The sequence below is a fragment of the Ixodes scapularis genome, unplaced genomic scaffold (genome assembly GCF_016920785.2).
Source record: "Ixodes scapularis isolate PalLabHiFi unplaced genomic scaffold, ASM1692078v2 PGA_scaffold0__279_contigs__length_252992795, whole genome shotgun sequence".
NCBI lineage: Eukaryota > Metazoa > Arthropoda > Arachnida > Ixodida > Ixodidae > Ixodes > Ixodes scapularis.
The window spans coordinates 146,894,571-146,900,264 of record NW_024609835.1 but is presented as its reverse complement, the minus strand read 5'-3'; the positions used below and the strand labels follow the sequence as shown (position 1 = coordinate 146,900,264).

Sequence of the window (5,694 nt, the reverse complement as noted above, 5' to 3'; positions counted from 1 at the left end):
ACGGCGCCTACAGTACGGATTGGGGGCGCGGTGCAGATTCGTCAACAGTCGCGGCGGGTGCAAGCACCGTATATAAACATGATGACTGGGGATAACGTTTTTTTATTAGCGGTGCAAAAATGTCTAAAATGCTTCGAGATCATCTCGCGGTTTTTCCCGGATTCGGCAGGACTAGTAAACCCAGTGAGCCGAATCTGACGAAATTCATTGAGTGGCATTAATAAAACAGGCTGTCCCTTCACACTGTGCGTACTTCATATCATTTTGATGCGAAACGCTTGGTATTCCCGGTGCAGATGGCAAGGTTTGGCGGAAGTCTCGTGAGTCAATACGTCACAGGTTTCGCGCGTCAAACTCCACGTGTGAACAGGCCGATTTCGCGAAATCTTGGTTTCGCTAAACTGTGGCGAGTTGAAGAGATACATCGTGTGAATAAGCATTTAGGAGTAAAAGAGGGTGAATACAGTTATCATTTTAAGCACAGGAAATAAATCTGTACATCAGAACTAGCACCGACGCGCTATTTGTTTCGGGTGCAATGCAGTAGGGAGTAGATTTATTGATTTTTTTTGATAACACTCATTTCAATGTGTAATGAGTAAACTCAAAAGAATTGCTATTGATTGGGTAACGAGAAACCTCACTTGAATTTGTAATGAGTAAACTCGAAAGAATTGATATTGATTGGGTAACGATAAACCTCACTTGAATTTGTAATGAGTAAATTCAAAAGAATAGATACGGAGTGGCTAATGATAAAACTCATTTAATGATGAGTTTCTTATGAGTTTCATTTGACTCTATAAAAACACATTAGAAGCTCAATTGAAACTCATTGTTCATTTTTGTAAGGGTATTCTACTTCTACATCGTGGGAAAAAACATGTCAAACTAAATTAACATATCGGTGCTTATCCAGCAGAAATCTGGATACCTTCCGTAGGTATATCGTAAATGCTGACTGGTCATCTGTCTATAGCAAAACCAACGGGAGTGACGTTTATGACGAGTTCTTTTCAATATTTCCCCATTATAATGCCGCTTTTCCTCGCATAACCGAAAAGCAAAAAAACAATATTAGGAAGCCTTGGATAGGACCTGAACATTTAAAAATGATCAATGGAAAAACTAAGCTTTTTAAAGCGTTCCTGCGTACGAGGGAACCGTGTAAACTTGCAGCTTTTAAAAGACATAGAATCAAGCTAACCGCCGGGTTAAGAAACGCAAAAACATCTTACGATAATAAACTTTTTTTTGAGGTGTCCAAAAAGCACCCTGAAAGAGTATGGAAGAAAATGAATGAGGTTCTAAAACGACAAAACGCGAAATGTAACACAACTGAAGTAACAATAGGAAACAACAAACTTTCAGGGGTCACATTAGCCGATCCTTTCAATACGCACTTTGTGAATATGGTTAGACCGCTGAATAACATCACTGGTTCGAAACCCGGGTACCAATGTAGTGAACCCGCGTTTCTTGTACCTACGGATGAAATCGAGATTTGCCGCACATGTATGAGCTTAAAAAACTCAACAGACATAGAGGACGTTCAAATAAAGCCTGTAAAATACGTAATTGATGCTATCGCTCCCTGTCTAAACTAAATATTTAATCTAGTTCTAGAGCTTGGTTGCTTTCCCAGTAGAATAAAAAAGGCGAAAGTTTCGGTCATCTTTAAAGGAGGAGAGAAAAATAACTTTAACAATTATAGGCCAGTATCCATTCTTCCGGTGTTCTCTAAAGGACTTGAGAAAATAATTTTTTCACGCATCAATAATTTTTTTTCTAAACACGATATAGTAATAGACAGTCAACATGGCTTTCGCCAGGGAAAATCAACAGAAACAGCACTTTAAACAATGAAAGAACTTATCATTAAGAATATTGAAGGAAATCGGCTTACCCTCGGAGTATTTATTGACTATAGTAAGGCATTCGATTACATAAATCACGAGATATGGCTAAAAACGTTGCACGCATACGGTGTCCGCGGTGTTTCCCAATCGTTGTTTCAGTCTTATCTTTACGACCGGAAGCAGTGCGTATCAATAGATAATAACATTTCATCTTCCGAATTAGTATTTGTCGGTGTTCCACAAGGAAGTGTTCTAGGACCGTTCCTTTTCAATATGTATGTTAATGATGTTGTTAAGCAAGATAGTAACGCAGTCTACGTGATCTATGCGGATGACATGAGCCTGTTTATTTCCGGATGGGATACAAATGAAATGATTTAAAAGCTGAAAGGGAACTTTCGAAACTGTGGTACTGGTCCAATGAGAATGGTCTAAAAATAAATACAAATAAATTTAAGGCTATTTTATTCAAAACGACACACTAGCAGGCACAAATAATACACGATTTATTACTCGGGGATACTTCTATTGAAATAGTTAACAATCACAGGATCCTTGGAGTTACATTTTCTGACAATATGACATGGAAAGATCACATTGAAGCTTTAGCTAAGTGCTTATCATCGGCGACAGGAGCCTTGTCACGATGCCAACACATCCTTCCATATAATGCAAAACTTCATATTTATCATGCACTATTCACTTCACACATAAATTACTGCACGCTCGTATGGGGCACGACCACAGCAGGAAACGTACACACCATCCTTGTTCTTAAAAAAAAGCGATTCGATATATTGCTAATGTGCCAGGATTACACTCAACCGCACACTTGTACACTCAGTATGGTATAATAGGCGTAAAATCATATATATGAATTTCGTTTATTACAATCTTTGTTCTTGTCAACTGAAAGTTTCAGCTCCTTTTTGAAGAGGACATCTGACTTACCGAAACAAATAAGTGACCCTCGCACCCGCATCTGTGACAGGTGGTTAGCGCCGCGCCGCCGCACTGAATACTTCTCGCAGTCGCTGACATATAACGTACGTTTTATACTAAACAAGTATCTAAAACAAAATATTTACTTTGATACATTTACTAGAAAAAAATGCGAGAATTTTTTTTGTAAACAACAGATGATAATGCATTAATTTCTATCTTGTATATGGGAAAGTTTTGGTGTTGAAGTCTTGTTTTGTAATTTTTGTTAGAAAACAGGCCATGTGAGAAATTTGATCTATGTCATTTATAATTCTTTCAACGGTTCATAGTCTTTATATAGTCTTTGAAATATACCATATAGAATTGTATACATTCACACGGTGTTTATGTGTGCTCATATTGTTACGCGTAATATGTTTTGTATTTTTTCACGATATGTTGCTGTCTGTACGGGCCCCCAGGCACTCTTAAGCTGTCAATGACAGCTTTTGCGCCCGGGGACCCCCAGCACTGTGTTGGAAATAAAAATTGAATTGAATTGAATTAAATATTCAGTATAATTTTGGCTCTAATGCCCTAATGTTTTGAGCTTAATACACTGTTTATGTGAAGGATCACCATGCTTGGAAAGTGACAACCTTTCGTTGTCAATAGAAAACAAGAAGATTTAAAATAATTTGATATGGGTGTATAAGTCCTCCAATTGCAGCAAAAAAAAACAAAAAACAAAGAAACCTTGGCTTTGCTAGTTGTTTTTGTTTCTTTAACATGTACCACAATCCTTTTTTTTTTTACATAAGTTTAATTTAGGGTATTTTAAAGTGGAGCGAGTAGAGCGACTCATCGGTCACTGACCAACACGGGAAACTGTGCCACCAGTGTTTGCCCGCTACAATTAGGTCACAAATTGTAAAGCACCAAATCTACGTGAATAAATGAAAGCCGTTTACAACTCCCTGTAACGCCGAATTAGAGTGCAGCTCTTGAGGAGGAGGAGTGGAAGGTATGGAGAGGATGCTATGCCCCTCCTACTCTCCTGCTGGCCTCCCATTTAGGGAAAAATGTTCCGCTAAATGTAGTAGGAAAATTTTTCCGCTAGATCTAGCGGGGAAATTCTTCCGCTGGATGTAGCGGGGAAATTTTTCCGCTAGATTTCGCGGAAAAATATTTTCCGCTAGATTTAGCGGGGAGATTTTTCAGCAACATTTAGCGGGAAATTTTTTCCGCTAGATTTAGCGGGGAAATTTTTCCGGTAGGTGTAGTGGTGAAATTTTTCCGCTAAATTTAGCGGGGAAATTTACCCATAATATACCGCGCGGTTACGCCGCAGCCGACGGCGACGGCGACACCGCTCAGGCCGGAAACGGGCGCCTAAGAGCTGCGCTCTAAGAGAATGAATTAAACAACACAAGACCAAGAATTATGTTACTTTTGCCGATTACTGACTAGGAATGCAGATATTATTGTAACTTTTGCTGCTATTACACGCGCGGAACGAGCATGGGGCAATATGACTTTAGTAAGCTTATTGCTACGTTAATCTGAAACCGAAACTGATCGGGAGCATGCCGTGCGATGTTACTTTAGCCGATTACTTTCATATCATGTTGCCCTTCGAAGCGCTAGATTAAAAGAGGTGTCTAGCCTGCCAATTTAAATACACAGAGCGCGTGTATACTAATAAGACTTGCAGACACTCGTTGTATTCATCTAGTAAACAGTGGCAGTCACTTGCCTAATCCTTGTCAGAATATGGTAGGGCATATATACGAATCGGGTCGGTAAGGTGGTTAGAGTAGAGTCGCGGAGGTCGCGGAGGTGTTGTGTTGCAGTTGCTTGTGCCTTGTTGTACTGATGATATGTATGTGCCTGTAACAGGTGTTCGGTACCGTGGTTGGTGTGTTTGTTGGCGCATGAGTTGTACGTGCAGTACGTAGTTCAGCAGTATGAGTTGGTGAATGAGCAATTTTAGTGCAATCTAGCGGTTACTACTACACTTCCTAGGTGGCGCAAGCTGCCACTTAATTCAAAAAGCTAAGTGTTAAGTAGTTCTTTTATCTATTTATCACAAACAGCTGGCATGCGGTCCACTGGGCTAGTGTGTAGTTCTTTGCTCCCTACGTGCCTCTCAGCTTGATAACAATCGTAATAATTGTGCCACTCAGCCACCTAAATGATTGTTCTTTGCCGAAGAGCTGTGAAATGCAGGCAGCAATGAATAACCACGTCGGTTGAGGTAGGCACAAAAAAAAAGAGAGAAACAAAAATAGCGGTGCGCGATGCGCGTTGAACGCTTCCCGTTGGTGTCGACGAAGGTGCCCAGCGATTCATCGCCGCATACGACAAGCATACGTTGTCTTCAATAAAGTCAGCATGCCCATTCCTCGCGTTACGATTTCTGTTTGGAGCGTTCTCCGCCGGCGGTAAAAATATAGTCAATCAGCGAGATGCCGTCGGGTGCAATCGCGGCGATTCCGGCAAACACGCTGAAGTCCTTTTGGCTGGTAGGTACGGTACCGGTTTCTAAGGACGGATGCTTAGAGTATCTGATGGGCGCTTGGAAGACGTCGAATAGGCGTATGTGCCCTATTATATCACTTGGTCGAAAAGCCGTGCTGTTCGCTAGGCCTTACCGGGAAATCCGAGCCTCGCTAACCGGCCGCCATGTTTCTTTTGGGGGCAGTCAAATTTGACTACCTGCTTTTTTACTACGTGTGGCGTTGAGATTTTTACCCTAGGGGTCGTTCTATTTGGCAGAACTTTTTAGCACCCCAAAGTTTGCCACGCATGACTACCTTTTTTCTTAGAGTGTGACCCAGCTGCTGAGATCACGGAGCCCTTCAGAGGCCACACTCTGCAAGATCTCAACACCCCCCCCCCCCCCCCCCCC

The 5,694-nt window shown here is 41.2% G+C and overlaps 1 pseudogene; it reads left to right on the top strand.

Moving 5' to 3' along the window:
• The first annotated feature begins 2,392 nt into the window (after nt 1-2,392).
• LOC120848750 lies at nt 2,393-3,013 on the top strand (annotated as a pseudogene).
• Nucleotides 3,014-5,694: the final 2,681 nt, after the last annotated feature.